This window comes from Carassius gibelio, chromosome B8 (genome assembly GCF_023724105.1).
Source record: "Carassius gibelio isolate Cgi1373 ecotype wild population from Czech Republic chromosome B8, carGib1.2-hapl.c, whole genome shotgun sequence".
NCBI lineage: Eukaryota > Metazoa > Chordata > Actinopteri > Cypriniformes > Cyprinidae > Carassius > Carassius gibelio.
The window spans coordinates 27,576,749-27,592,753 of record NC_068403.1 but is presented as its reverse complement, the minus strand read 5'-3'; the positions used below and the strand labels follow the sequence as shown (position 1 = coordinate 27,592,753).

Sequence of the window (16,005 nt, the reverse complement as noted above, 5' to 3'; positions counted from 1 at the left end):
TCTTTGCCACTTGGAGTCAGACGAGTGCCCGCACTCCGCCCCCGCTAAGGGACGCTATGCCTCCCATGCCGGGGCTGTCTGCTCCACCACGCTGCCCCACTGTGGGTACGCCTGTAGTCCCTTTGACCCCGCTGGTTCGGTTCCTGGGAGCCTGGCTAGAGCTCCCCAGGCCTTCCCGCTGGCTCATCCGGACGCTCAGGCTCGGCTACGCGATTCAGTTCGCCCGGCGTCCCCCCAGGTTTCGGGGTGTCCACGCGACGATGGTGGGCAAAGATGCCCCTGTCATGCGTGCGGAGGTCGCGACCCTGCTGGCAAAGGGCGCGATAGAGCCGGTCCCTCCAGCCGACATGAAGTCCGGCTTTTACAGCCCTTACTTCATAGTACCCAAGAAGACAGGTGGGTTACGGCCAATCCTGGATCTGCGTGCCTTGAACCGAGCTCTGCACAGACTCCCGTTCAAGATGCTAACGCCCAAGCGCATTTTCGAATGCATTCGTCCGATGGATTGGTTTGCAGCGATCGACCTGAAGGACGCGTACTTTCATGTCTCCATTCTTCCTCGACACAGACCGTTTCTTCGGTTTGCTTTCGAGGGGCAGGCATATCAGTACAAGGTTCTCCCATTCGGGTTGGCCCTCTCTCCCCGCGTCTTTACGAAGGTTGCGGAGGGGGCCCTAGCTCCTCTCAGGGAACAGGGTGTCCGTATCCTCAACTACCTCGACGACTGGCTGATCCTAGCTCACTCTCGAGAGCGGTTGTGCGAGCACAGGGATCTGGTGCTCAGACACCTCGCCCGACTGGGTCTTCAGGTCAACTGGGAAAAGAGCAAACTCTCCCCTGTGCAGAGGATCTCTTTTCTCGGTATGGAAATAGACTCGGTCGCCATGTTCGCGCAGCTTACAAACGAGCGCGCGCAGTCACTGCTGAGTTGCCTGAGACAATTCGAGGGCAAGAGAGCGGTTCCACTGAAACTGTTTCAGAGGCTCCTGGGGCATATGGCGTCCGCGGCGGCAGTTATACCGCTCGGGCTACTCCATATGAGACCGCTTCAGCACTGGCTTCACGACCGAGTCCCGAGATGGGCATGGCAACAGGGCACACTCCGAGTGACCATCACTCCGGCCTGCCGTCGATACTTCACCCCGTGGTTGGACCCCTCGTTTCTACGGGCCGGCGTGCCCCTAGAACCGGTGTCCAGACATGTTGTTGTGTCAACAGATGCCTCTGCCACGGGCTGGGGTGCCATGTGCAATGGGCATGCTGCGTCAGGCTCCTGGCCAGGACCCCGACTTCAGTGGCATGTCAATTGCCTCGAGTTGCTAGCAGTACGTCTTGCTCTGCACCGCTTCAGGGCCCTGCTGAAGGACAAGCACGTTCTGGTCCGTACGGACAACACTGCGACCGTAGCGTACATCAACCATCAGGGTGGTCTACGCTCCCGCCGAATGTCGCAACTCGCTCGCCATCTCCTCCTGTGGAGTCACAAGCATCTGAGGTCGCTTCGTGCCATTCACATTCCAGGCAGGCTCAATCGTGCAGCCGACGAGCTCTCACGACAGCAGTCTCGCCCCGGGGAATGGAGACTCCACCCCCAGTCGGTTCAGCTGATTTGGGAACACTTCGGAGACGCCCAGGTAGACCTGTTTGCCTCTCCAGAAAATTCCCACTGCCAGTTGTTTTACTCCCTGACCGAGGGCACCCTCGGCACGGACGCCCTGGCACACAGCTGGCCGCTGGGCCTGCGCAAGTATGCGTTTCCCCCAGTGAGCCTTCTTGCACAGACGTTGTGCAAGATCAGGGAGGACGAGGAGCAGGTCCTCATGGTTGCGCCTTTTTGGCCCAGCCGGACCTGGTTCCCCGAACTTGTACTCCTCGCGACAGCCCCTCCCTGGCCAATTACTCTGAGAAGGGACCTTCTTTCTCAGAGACGGGGCACCCTCTGGCACCCACGTCCCGATCTATGGAACCTACATGTGTGGGTTCTGGACGGGTCACGGAAGGTTTAGGTACCTTGCCACCACAGGTGGTAGCTACCATCACTTCAGCTAGAGCCGTGTCCACCAGACATGCCTATGCTTTGAAGTGGAACCTCTTCGTCACTTGGTGTTCTTCACGGCGTGAGGACCCCTGGAAGTGCCCGATTGGGTCAGTGCTTTCCTTTCTTCAGGAGGGGTTGGAACGAAGGCTGTCTCCTTCCACCCTCAAGGTCTATGTGGCTGCCATTTCGGCTCACCATGACCCTGTTGAAGGTAAGTCTCTTGGAAGGCACGATCTGATCATCAGGTTCCTGAGAGGAGCAAGGAGGCTCAATCCGCCTCGCCCTCAGCAAGTCCCCTCTTGGGACCTCGCAGTGGTTCTATCAGCACTGCAGAGAGCTCCCTTCGAACCCTTGCTCTCAGTAGAGCTAAAGTTTTTATCTTTGAAAACTGCGCTCCTGACGGCTTTGGCTTCGGTGAAGAGGGTCGGGGACCTGCAGGCATTTTCAGTTGACGAAGCGTGCCTGGAATTCGGGCCGGCTAACTCTCACGTTATCTTGAGACCCCGGCCTGGGTACGTGCCCAAAGTTCCCACCACTCCTTTTAGGGATCAGGTGGTGAACTTGCAAGCGCTGCCCCTGGAGGAGGCAGACCCAGCCCTGGCGCTGCTCTGTCCAGTACGTGCGCTCCGCACCTACGTGGACAGAACTCGGTGCCTTAGGACCTCAGACCAGCTCTTTGTCTGTTACGGAGGCCAGCAGAAGGGAAAGGCTGTCTCCAAGCAGAGGTTATCCCACTGGATAGTGGATGCTATTGTCCTGGCTTATCAGGCTCGAGACCTGCCATGCCCCCTAGGGGTGAGAGCTCACTCAACTAGGAGCGTAGCTTCCTCCTGGGCGCTGGCGCATGGCGCCTCGCTAGCAGACATCTGTAGAGCTGCGGGCTGGGCGACACCTAACACATTCGCAAGATTTTATAATCTCCGTGTAGAGCCCGTGTCCTCCCGGATACTCGCCCCTTCGGGCCAGTAAGGACCTGCTCGGTGTCAATCCGCTTGCTTCGCCATTCCACTCCGTGGACTGGATGCGTGCGCTATTCCCCTCAGGTGAGTTCCTCAGTCAGAACCCTGGGTTCCTCCAGCACTGTTGATGTCCAACACTTGCGTACATGCCCCTTGGTCAGCCATGTGTGGAACTAGGTGCCTCCATGTGTCGTGATTCCCCTTCTGGGTAATCCCACGTGTGTATGTCCACAGTAAGTCTCTCCGCAGCATGTGTCTTTCCCTTGGCAAGCCTTGTCAGCTCTGTCGTTGAAAATTCCACCCTGCGGGCTGGGTACCTCAGAGTTCTTATGTATCACCACCTTGGTAGATACCTGCTTCTGTAAGTCCTCCCACGGGCAGGCAGCCTGCTAGCATATGTCCAGCTGGAATATGCTACCCAGCGTATTCTGTGCGAGCTGTAGGCCCTCACTCGTGCTGGCCTCACGACAGGGTGCTATCACTCACACGGGTCGCTGGAAGACAGCCATGTGGCGTTTTGTAAGGGACCCCATCCGTAACGTCGAACGTGACCGACTGAAAGGGAACGTCTTGGTTACGTATGTAACCCTCGTTCCCTGAAGGAGGGAACGGAGACGTTACGTCCCCTTGCCACATCGCTGTTCCGCTGAACGGCCGGGTCACTGGCTCGGCTCCTCAGCGAAGACTTGAATGCGAGTTGCTCGCGTTGCTCCTTATATACCCGCTCTGCGGGGCGGAGCTCGCGATGCAAATTCCGCAGACCAAGGTACTTTTTGTACCATTGGCTCGTTTTGTACCACTCGAAGGTGATTGGGCTCTCGGGCGAGATCCCATCCGTAACGTCTCCGTTCCCTCCTTCAGGGAACGAGGGTTACATACGTAACCAAGACGTTTTTTCTAAAATGAAAAAATAAGAAGAAAATGGAAGTTGAGAAGAAATTTCTTCTTAAGAATGTTTCGTGAATCCAGGTTAAAAACGGGCACTTTAAAGAAATTAAATATTTATATGTATATATCATATATATTTAATGTATATGATCTGTGTGCAAACATGCAGGCCCATCCATCTCACAAAAAAAGGAAGTGATCTTTTATTATTATTATGTTTTCTCATTTAGATATTGCAATTAAAAATGTGAAATCTAACCAGAGTAAGGTGTTGGGGGGTGCTTGACAGGTGCCAAACACTAGAAAGGGGTGCATGCTGAAAAAAGTTTGGGAACCACTGACCTAGATGATTAGGGATCTGTTACCTCAGTGTGTCCTGTAAGGTATTTCCAAGTGAGAGTGAGATAGATCTGAAAAGTCCCTGCACTGCAGGTATAGAATTCATAGAATTCAACCTTAAATGATCCATGAGTGTCAACATGAATAAAAATTATTTCATATGTAAATCCACATTATATCCTTTGCATGCACTTTTAAGCTTCTTGCTTCTGTTAACTTCATGTTTTATTGACTTCAAGATCTTAGGACTAATTGTCATTGCATTTGCTGTTTATTCTTCAAATGTCTGTTGATCAAATTATTTTGCTTTCCAAGCAATTCTGGGTTTTAAACTGTTGAGAGTTCCTTGATAATAGCAACAGTCTGCATATTTGTTCAGTTAGCAGTGTAAACACATTGAAGATCAAAGATGATAACTCAATTTTATTATTGGCCAATTTTAAACTTGTTTACTTGTTTTAGAATTATTTACTTGTTTTATAAAATTGTTTTCAAGTTGTTTAGAAATGGAGTAAAGGTGAATGCTGGTGATGCTTCAAACACAAGCTTCTAATAACTCTTCAGTGTTGATGCCTGGATTTAGTTTGTTGCTTACTTCATTGACTTTCTTCTATCTGGGGGAGGGTTCAGGACTGTGTTCTGTCCTGTCAGCCTAACTGTCACTGTTAAATTGGCTTCGTTTTCAGCACTGGAACCGCTTGCGTGTAGCAGTTTCTTCTTTTCATCAAGGCCCTGGTTTTGGTGCTTGTAGTGAAGCACAGTCTCAAAGTTCATTACTGCCCAAGCATGCCAGGCCTGCAGAGGAAAAATGCTTTATTTCATTTTATGACAACACTGAAAACAACAGCACTTTAAATGTAAATAAAATGGCACCTGCATAGAAACAGCAGCATGATTAATAATATGAATGCTTGATCATGACTAAGAAACATCTTTTCTCAAAAAGATTCAAAGCTAAATGCTTCTGATTAAACTTACATTCATATAATCAAATAAAGTTTTATTTGATTTACAAGGAACAAAATTACTATTGTTATATATATTTATATATAAACAATGGTAAAAGTAGCACATTTAGATTGCATTCTGTGTGAGCAGCCCTTTATTCTGTTTGATATTAACTTTTCACATTCAAATTTTTTTTATTGTATATTAATTATAAAATGTTCATCATTACTGAAGTGTTGCTGATCAACCCTAAATAAAAAGTTTTGTTTCCATATGATTTGCTTTGCACCATCTTGGTTCCATTATTATACTGAAGCCATAACTCACAAACAACTTCCTAAAGATATGTTTGGATATCATTGTGAAAGTGAGTATATTAAAGTATTTCCAAAACATTAGAAGTGCATGTGCCATGAGTCAAAGTCATCATCAAGGGGAGTCAAGGAGACTGCATAGAGACTCACATTAAAGGAGTCATATGATCCAATTTCAAGTTTTCCTTTCTCTTTGGAGTGTTACAAGCTGTTGTGGTTAAGTTATGTCTACAACACTGTTCAACCCAAATTTTTCAGATATGTGCAGCACATTTTATGGAGGACTGTTCCCAGATCTCAGGAGTAGACTACAATGCCGGTTGTTCTGACTCACAGTCTGTAAGTACATTTATTTATTTAAAGGATTTCCCACTGATGATTCAAACGCTAGCTGTAATTTGTCCGATCACAGATGCAGACATGGTTTTATGTTTATGCGGCGCAATGCAAACCAACGCGTAAAAAGACAGTATAAGTCATTATAATCCGTAATTATGTCCTCACTGGATGCAACAAATCCCTTGTTTGTAATGAGTTTTACTGGTTTTGTCTTGAAATGCTGATGATTTGTGCTACCCTGTCAGATTTTGATACCTCCTATTAAAACAGATGCTATCATTATTCGGAAGCAAACTCCTTTATTAACATGTACACCTACCACAAACCTAAACCTACAGTAGGTGGCCAACCAGTGTGTGCTTTTTACTGCCACGAGCGCTGTCGACATATCGAACAAAAATCGACATATCGATTTGATCCAGTCATTTAATCCACAAATGACTTAAGATGTTAACTTTTTTTTAATGTGGCTGACACTCCCTCTGAGTTCAAACAAACCAATATCCCGGAGTAATTCATGTACTTAAACAGTACATTGACTGAACTGCTGTGAAAAGAGAACTGAAGATGAACATAGAGCCGAGCCAGATAACGAACAAAGCATTGACTCGTTCACGAGTCAAGAACCGTTTCTGTCAGACGCGTCCGATTCGTGAACCGAGGAGCTGATGATACTGCGCATGTGTGATTCACCGTGAAGCAGACCGACACACAGAGCGTCTGAACTGAACTGATTCTTTTGGTGATTGATTCTGAACTGATTCTGTGCTAGTCTTATGAGCGCGGGTAAACCGAAGGCTTGAATCAAGTGCAATCATCGCAAATGACGGCATTACGTCGAGCGCAAAAGAACCGGTGAACCGTTTTCTTCAACTGGAATATTGAATCGAACTGTCCGAAAGAACTACTGGTGATCCGAACACCGATGCAACCGCTTCTTCACTCGTGAACGAGTCAGTCTATTGTTCGTTATCTGGCTCGGCTCGGTGCTCATCTTCACAGCAGTTCAGTCAGTGTACTGTTTGAGTGCATGAATTACTCCAGGATATTGGTTTGTTTGAACTCAGAGGGAGTGTCAGCCACATTAAAAAAAAGTTAACATCTTAAATCATTTGTGGATTAATGCGTATTAGAGATGCGAACCGTTTAAAACGATTCAGTTCGATTTGGTGAACTGAATGATTCATTCGGGAACCGGAAATCCAGCTGCTTTGATTTGAACTCTCTCTCACAACAGACACGGAAGAGAAGACAATGCTGAATAAAGTCGTTGTTTTTTTTTTTTTGTTTTTTTTGGACCAAAATGTATTCTCGATGCTTCAAAAAATTCCAACGGACCCTCTGATGTCACATGGACTACTTTGATGATGTTTTTCATACCTTTCTGGACATGGACAGTATACCGTACACACAGCTTCAATGGAGTGACCGAGAGCTCTTGGACTAAATCTAAAATATCTTAAACTGTGTTCCGAAGATGAAAGGAGGTCTTACATGTTTGGAACAGCATAAGAGCGAGTTATTAATGACATAATTTTCATTTTTGGGCGAACTAACCCCTTTAATAAGGCATGCAGTTTTGACACACCATTACTTGCTTTTATACAATATAAGTAAAACTCCAAAATTAATAAATGAGTAAATAATTGCAGCCACATTTAAATGCAGGAGTGTATACATACGACTCCTTCAAATATCAGATTCCAAGATTTGCACAAGGTGCAGGGTGATAGCACCCTGTTGTGAGAACAGCACGATTGAGGGCCTATAGCTTACACAGATTACACTGGGTAGCATATTCCAGCTGGATGTATGCTAGCAGGCTGCCTGCCCATGGGAGGACTTACAGAAGGCATCCTCTGAGGTACCCAGCCCACAGGGTGGAAATTTCAATGACAGAGCTGGCAAGGGGCTTGCCAAGGGATAGACACATGGTGCGAAAAGACTTACTGTGGACATATGCATGTGGGATTGCCCAGAAAAGGGGAATCACAACATATGGAGGCACCTAGTCCCACACAGGGCTGACCAAGGGGGCATGTACGCAAGTGCTGGACATCAACAGTGCAGGGAGAACCCAGGGTTCTGACTGAGGAACTCACCTGAGGGGAATAGCGCATGCATCCACTCCGCGGAGTGGAATGGCGCAGCAAGCATATTGACACCGAGCATGTCCTTACTGGCCCGAAAGGGGGAGCACCCAGGAGGACACGGGCCCTACACAGAGATTATAAAATCTCGAGAATGTGTTAGGTGTCGCCCAACCCGTCAGCTCTACAGATGTCTGTAAGCGAGGTGCCATGTGCCAGCGCCCAGGAGGAAGCTACACTCCTAGTTGAGTGAGCTCTCACCCCTAGGGGGCATGGCAGGTCTTGAGCCTGATAAGCTAGGAAAATAGCATCCACTATCCACAACTACATGTCTGGACACCGGTTCTAGGGGCATGCGAGCCTGTAGAAATGAGGGTTCCAACCACGGAGTGAAGTTTCGGCGGCAGGCTGGAGTGATGGTCACTCGGAGCATGCCGTTGCCATGCCCATCTCGGGACTCGGTCGTGGAGCCATTGCTGAAGCAGTCTCATATGGAGTAAACCCGAGCGGTATGACCACCGCTGCCCGGGACGCCATATGTCCCAGTAGCCTCTGAAACAGTTCCAGTGGAACAGCTCTCTTGCCCTCGAATTGTCTCAGGAAATTCAGCAGTGACTGTGCGCTCATTTGTAAGCCGCGCGAACATGGCGACCGAGTCTATTTCCATACCGAGAAAAGAGATCCTCTGCACAGGGGAGAGCTTGCTCTTTTCCCAGTTGACCTGAAGACCCCTGTGCTTGCACAACCGCTCTTGAGAGTGAGCTAGGATCAGCCAGTTGTCAAGGTAGTTGAGGATACGGACACCTTGTTCCCAAGAGAAGCCAGGGTTCCTTCTGCGACCTTAGTAAAGACGCGGAGAGACAGGGCCAACCCAAATGGGAGAACCTTGTACTGAAATGCCTGTCCCTCGAAAGCAAACTGAAGAAACGGTCTGTGTCGAGGCACATGGCTGCTCAGTGCTTGGCTCTCCAGTGTTTGTACTGTTTTTGTTAGTTTTTCCTGTTTTTTGTTTAACAAACACGATCAGTTTCACCAGGGATGAATTGTTGAACACTCGGCAGAACACACCACAAGATCTTTTAGCGGATTTAAATTATTCAGCCGTTTTACTGAACATTGTTATCGGAGGAGCAGCGGCGCTGATCACATGCTTCAAGAGGACGCGCAGATGGGAAAAGCGAGCGGGAGCGCTCGTCAGACTCACCATTGCCTAGCATCCATCTGGCAAATCTCCACTCTCTACCTAACAACCTGGCTGAATGACGCCATACCGGACAGCGCGCTCCATCTGCTGGGCTTTCAGCTGTTTAGAGCTGATCGCAAATCAGAATCAATGGGGAAATCGTGCGGCGGCGGGACATGCTTTTACATCAATGAACGGTGGTGTACAGATGTAACTGTGCGATACTGTCTGGGCAGAACTATTGTTCCAGCCACCAAAGAAAGATTCGCAAATAACCTGCCTGATCTATCTCAACTGCTATTTTTTGCCACACCCACTTCTGAAACCCATATCAGACGTACATTTTCGCCGGTTCTGAGGTGTGTGCAAAGTTTCATGACTTTTTGAGCATGTTTAGGCCCTCAAAAATGCGATTCATTTTGGAGAAGTATAATAATAATAATAATTAAAGCTGCAAGCAGCGATGAACGGGCCCTCGCACCCGGGCTCACCGGCAGCGAGTGGCTTTAGTAAATAGGTGAATATATCAAAGTTATTCCATATATGTGCCAATCTTCCTGTTGCCAGCAGGTGGCGCTATCCTTATAATGGAATATTGGCCTTCAGTTGTGTTCAGGGCAGGACTCTTATCGAACATGTGAAGTTTGGGGAAGATCAAACAATTTATGCCTGAGTTACAACAACTTCCTTTACTGTGGCGAGACAACAAATTTTGTCATGGCGCCATGGACACGCCCTTTAAAAAAAAAACAAGATCTCCATAATTTAGCATTGCACATGCCTTTAGATTAGACTGACCACAAAAAAAAAACATTAATGTCATACTATTTCTAGGAGTAATTTGTCGCAGCGTAAAACATGTCACTTCCTGTTGCCAGCAGGTGGCGCTATGACTATAACTGAATATGGGCATGTAGATCTGTTAAGGGCAGAAGTCTTATCTAACGTGAAGTTTGGGGCAGATTGGACATTGTATGACTGAGTTACAGCAACTTCCTTTTTCATGGCGAAACATCGAAATTTGTCAGGCCGCCATGGACACGCCCTTTAACGAAACCTCAAGATCTTCGCAATTTAACATCATAAAGGCCTTTAGATTTAAATGGAGGAGTTCGTTAAAGTACAACCCCTGAAAATGTCAAAAACAGCGCCAATTTTGCAGAGAAAATTCTAAATAACCGACTTCCTGTTTCGTACCAAGAGACTTTTTTGTAGGTATTGGAGTGTTACATATGTGTACCGATTTTTGTACATGTACGTGGAACATAGCTCGAGGCACACTCCATTGAATGTGTATAGGTGGCGCTAATGAGCCATTTTGCCACACCCGTTGGAATATTGGCCTTCAGATGTGTTCAGGCCAGGACTCTTATCACACATGTGAAGTTTGGGGAAGATCGGACATTTTATGTCTGAGTTATAACATATTTTATTCCCATGGCAAGACATCGACCTTTGTCACGCCGTCATGGACACGCCCTTTAACGAAAACACAAGATCTTCACAATTTAACATCACACAGGCCTTTAGATTAGACTGACCACAAAAAAGACATTGATGTCAAAAATTTCTAGGAGTAGTTTGTTGCAGCGTAAAATATATCACTTCCTGTTGCCAATAGGTGGCGCTATGACTATAACTGAATATGGTCGTGTCAAACTGTTCAGGACAGGAGTCTCATCAAACATGTGAAGTTTGGGGCAGATTGGTCATTGTATGTCTGAGTTATAGCAACTTCCTGTTTCATGGCGAATCATCGAAATTCACCAGGCCGCCACACACAGGCCCTTCAACGAAAACTCAAAAGCTTCGCAATTTAACATCTCAAAGGCCTTTAGATTAGGCATACCAAATTTGGTGTTGATCTGAATTAATCTCTAGGAGGAGTTCGTTAAAATACAACGCATGGAAATGACAAAAATGACACAAAATTTGCTCATAATATTAGAAATAACCGACTTCCTGTTGGGTTTTGGATTTTGCTCCAAGAGACTTTTTTGTAGGTATTGGAGAGTTACATGTGTATACCAATTTTCATACATGTACATGAAACGTAGCTCGAGGCGCACACCGTTGAACGTGTATAGGTGGCGCTGTTGAGCCATTTTGCAACACCCACTTCTGAAACCCATATTAGACGTAAATTTTCGCCAGTTCTGAGGTGTGTGCAAAGTTTCATGACTTTGAGCATGTTTAGGCCCTCAAAAATGTGATTCATCTTGGAGAATAATTAATAATAATAATAATAATAATAATAATAATAAACGGAGCAATTCCAAGAGGGTCCTCGCACCTTCGGTGCTCGGGTGTGAGTGGCTTTAGTAAATAGGTGAACAGTGAGAAATATGCGTTTAAACTCATAAATATAAGTAGAATATATCAATGTTTATTCCATATATTTGCCAATCTTCCTGTTGCCAGCAGGTAGTGCTATCATTATAATGGAATATTGGCCTTCAGATGTGTTTATGGCAGGACTCTTATCGAACATGTGAAGTTTGGGGAAGATTGAACATTTTATACCTGAGTTACAACAACTTATCTTGCTGTGGCGAGACATCAAATTTTGTCATGGCGTTATGGACACGCCCTTTAACAAAAACTCAAGATCTCCACAATTTAACATTGCACAGGCCTTTAGATTAGACTGACCACAAAAAATACATTAATTTGAAAAGATTTCTTGTAGTAGTTTGTCGCAGCGAAAAACATGTCACTTCCGTTTGCCAGCAGGTGGCGCTATGACTATAACTGAACATGGGCATGTAGATCTGTTAAGGGCAGAAGTCTTAACTAACATGTGAAGTTTGGGGCAGATTGGACATTGTATGTCTGAGTTACAGCAACTTCCTTTTTCATGACGAAACATCGAAATTTGTCAGGCCGCCATGGACACGCCCTTTAATGAAACCTTAAGATCTTCGCAATTTAACGTCGCAAAGGCCTTTAGATTTAACTTACCAGGTTTGGTGTTGATCTGAATAAATCTCTAGGAGGAGTTCGTTAAAGTACAACCCCTGAAAATGCAGAGAAAATTCTAAATAACCGACTTCCTGTTGGAATTCGGATTTTATACCAAGATACTTTTTTGTAGGTATTGGTGTGTTACATGTGTGTACCGATTTTTGTACATGTACGTGAAATATAGCTCGAGGCGCACTCAGTCGAAAGTGTATAGGTGGCGCTATGGAGCCATTTTGCCACAACCGATGGAATATTGGCTTTCAGATGTATTCAGGCCAGGACTCTTATCACACATGTGAAGTTTGGGGAAGATCGGACATTTTATGCCTGAATAAACTTAGTAAAGAAAAGAAAGTGATTTAGGGCTTGTCAGATTTCATCAGGGATATTCTAGCAAGTTCGTAATTCCAGAATAATAAACTTTTCATTACTTTGCTTTAGATAAGTGGGTCTGTCAAAGCATGACGATTCCAAAACACCAAACAGTATATATATATATATATATATATATATATATATATATGATCAAAACATGAAGTTACATTCGAATGCAGAATTACACACATTTAAAGATTTGATTAACACATGATAACACTGCAGATAGTCCCAATTTATATGGGAAACCTCTAATGTACCAAAAAGAAATACATAATACATTTAGAAAATATAAAAACAAAAAGTTAATAGTTTAGAATGCATTGGGAAAAGAAACCAGTGATTTGGCTTCTCTCCTGTCCTGTTGCCCAGGGGTCATAAAGTTTTATGAAGCTGCAAAGGAGTGGGGGTTACATAAACATGGCTCTATTTGAGAACATTAAAATGAGGAGAGACATTTCCCAAAGTATAAGCTAGCAACTTATACTCTTCACATAACAAGGATTAACCATTTTATGCAATCCATAACATATTTAAAATACATATTATTAATAAAAATGGCAAAGTTAAGGAACTTTAAGAAAGGTTTCTTTTTGTCTCCAGTCTCTTCAGGAATGTGGTTTTGGGGGTTGCGTATCTCCTTTGAGGCTCGCACGGGTATCGTAAATAATTTAAGTCCAGCCAGGCTGGCGCCAGGCCAGGCATTTAGTGCAAAAAGGGTTTCATTTGTATGCCTGAATTTAACCCATGAATCGATGACCTGCATATGCGTTACAGTAATATTATTAGAAAATACGGAATTAGCTTCCACTGTTATGCTGATGATACTCAGCTATATATCTCAACGAGACCAGATTAAACTTCCCAATTATCTAAGCTAACAGAGTGTGTTAAAAATGTAAAAGATTGGATGACAAATAATTTTCTCCAATTAAATTCGGATAAGACAGAGATATTAATTATTGGACCATAAAACACTACACAGAATCTTGTAGATTACAATCTGCAACTAGACGGATGTAATGTTATTTCCTCTACAGTCAGAAATCTGGGTGTTATATTAGACAGCAATTTGTCTTTTGAAAATCATATTTCCAATGTTACAAAAACTGCATTCTTCCATCTTAGAAACATTGCCAAGCTACGAAACATATCTGTTTCTGATGCAGAAAAGCTAGTTCATGCATTCATGACCCCTAGACTGGACTATTGTAATGCACTTCTAGGTGGTTGTCCTGCTTCGTCAATAAACAAGTTACAGGTAGTCCAAAATGCAGCAGCTAGAGTCCTTATGAGGTCAAGAAAATATGATGATATTACCCCAATTTTACAGTCTCTGCACTGGTTACCTATTAGGTTCCGTATCAGTTACAAATTATCATTACTTACCTATAAGCCGCTAAATGGTTTAGCTCCTGCATACCCAACTAGCCTTATACCACGCTACAACCCATCACGCACCCTAAGGTCACAAAACGCTGGACTTTTGGTAGTTTCTAGGATAGCAAAGTCCACTAAAGGAGGTAGAGCTTTCTCACATTTGGCTCCCAAACTCTGGAATAGCCTTCCTGATAATGTTTGGGGTGTTTAAATCTAGATTAAAAACACATCTCTTTCGCCAAGCATACGAATAATGTATCTTTTAAATTGTGAGTGTAGTTGCATCTGATCAAAGGTGCATTTTTATTCATTAGCTTGGGTTAAACTAATTTTACTTTGTTGGATCAGCAGCTATGCTAATGATGTCTCTATTTTGTTTCTATGTTTCGCCACGGGATTTACACAAGCTCCAGTCTGGATCCAGAACACCTGAGAAGAGATGATGCTGAACCTCAGAGGACCTCAGATGATGCTAACCCTGAATCAACAAACAGAACTAACAATTATTACTACATGTGTGACTGCATCATATAATAACTATTAATTAATAATCTTGATAGTTCATCGTCTAGCTGACTACGTCTTGTATTATTATTATTATTTTTTTTTTTCTAAAATCCTGTCAAATGTGCACAAACTACTAGCTACTATTAAATATTGTAGAAACATAATTTTCTGTAAAGTTGCTTTGTAATGATTTGTATTGTAAAAAGCGCTTGAATTGAATTGAATTGAAAACTGTATACATCTAGAGTGAGGAAAAGTGCTCAGAAAATCACTCTGGATCCCTCACATCCAAGTCAATCAATCTTTGAACTTTTGCCATCTGGCCGGCACCTCAGAGCCGCAAATACCAGAACAGCAAGGCACAAGAACAGTTTCTTCCCCCAGGCACCTCATGAACAGTTAAATGCTCCCCACTTATGCTTATGCAAAAAATGTGCAATATCCTCATATTTATTTGTTACCCCTCCATCCTAGTACATCCCTGCATCTTACTCAATTCTATTCCATTATCATTTATAGCACAATTGTTTATACACTTAATTATTGCAAACCAATCCATCGGACGAATGCATTCGAAAATGCTCTTGGGCGTTAGCATCTTGAACGGGAGTCTGTGCAGAGCTTGGTTCAGGGCACGCAAGTACAGGATTGGCCATTACCCACCTGTCTTCTTGGGTACCATGAAGTAAGGGCTGTAAAAGCCAGACTTCATGTCGGCTGTGGGGACCGGCTCTATCACGTCCTTTGCCAGCAGGGTTGCGACTTCTGCGGACACCCCGGAACCTGGGGGGATGCCGGGCAAACTGAATCATGTAGCCGAGCCTGAGTTTCTGGATGAGCCAGCGGGAAGGCGGGTCAAGGGTACTACAGGTGTACTCACAGTGGGGCAGCGCCGTGGAGCAGACATGGGAGGCATAGTGTCCCTTAGTGGGGGTGGGGGTGCAGTGTGGGCACTCGTCTTACTCCAACAAGGGGAGAAGAGAACAAGAGCAGTGAGGAAGCACGTCGCCAACTTCGTTCGTGGCCTTGTGGTCTCCAACTCCGGGTCGCCCGTCTCGGGAATGCCCGATTGGCGTGGCGTTTGGCAGGCTTAGGGGCAGAAACAGGTTGCGCCACCCTTCTGCGGCCATCTCCTCGCTGCGGCCGGGGTGAAGGCTGCTGCTGTGGCCGAGTGGGAGTGGAGGAGGCCGCAGGGGGACACTCTGCGGACAAAGTTGCATCGCAACAGAACGCTCCACCAGGGGAATCCCAGCATACCCCTTGGCCACCCCGACATCGAGGGCAGTGAAGGTGGAGGAAGTACCAGAACGGTTAATGCAGTTAAAGGTGCCTTCCATGAAGTGGTTACTTCCTGGTGCACTTCCGGGAAGAAAGGAACCAGAGGGGGGTGCTGGCGATCCGCATGAGCAGCCCCCAGGAACCAATCATCCAGCCTCGAGCGCTCGGGACAAGGCGGAGGATTCCACTCGAGCCCGATGCTGTCCGCTGCCCGGGAAAGCACGGCCGTCAGCTCGGGATTGGACTCGGACAATGCTGGTACTCCTGAGGGAGGCAACGCAGATGAATCCTCATCTCCCGAGGACTCAATCCCTCCCTGTGATGCGGCGATCGACATACAGTCCTCTTCACGAGTCCCGAATGAGATGTCAGGAGCCTGAGAGGTTCCAGCAAACTCATGCGG

At 45.7% G+C, this 16,005-nt stretch overlaps 1 long non-coding RNA gene across 1 annotated transcript in view; it reads right to left on the bottom strand.

Annotated features, from left to right (window-relative positions):
* Positions 1-3,960: 3,960 nt before the first annotated feature.
* LOC127963213 (uncharacterized) overlaps positions 3,961-16,005 on the bottom strand; it is a 39,690-nt gene continuing 27,645 nt past the window's right edge. Inside the window, exon 5 of the long non-coding RNA XR_008154751.1 lies at positions 3,961-5,019. This is a non-coding gene — a long non-coding RNA (uncharacterized LOC127963213). The remainder of the gene's footprint in view (positions 5,020-16,005) is intronic.